The sequence below is a fragment of the Nestor notabilis genome, unplaced genomic scaffold (genome assembly GCF_000696875.1).
Source record: "Nestor notabilis isolate BGI_N333 unplaced genomic scaffold, ASM69687v1 scaffold25418, whole genome shotgun sequence".
NCBI lineage: Eukaryota > Metazoa > Chordata > Aves > Psittaciformes > Psittacidae > Nestor > Nestor notabilis.
This window is the reverse complement of record NW_009941001.1, coordinates 1-318: the sequence shown is the minus strand read 5'-3', so window position 1 is coordinate 318 and position 318 is coordinate 1.

Genomic DNA, 318 nt, shown 5'->3' with positions numbered 1-318 from the left:
ACTCCCTCCCGCCCCCCCCCCCCCGCCATTCCTTATGCCCTCCCTTCCGCCGCCCTGTTCTGAACCAACACCGAGCTGTTGCCTCCAGCTGCCTTCCTGTCTTCCCCAAGCTCATCACTGATGTACAGTAAGCTGCTTTTTGCTTGAAGAACAGTGATCTGCCTCCTGCAGCCCCGCCGCACACTCACCGCAAGAGGCTCTGCCCATCGAACCCGCTCTGGCTACGATACCGCGCTCCGGCGCAGCACGGCACACACCATGCACACACAGACCGCGCGGGAGACCCCGGCGGCGCCAGGGTGGCTGCAGGGCCCCACC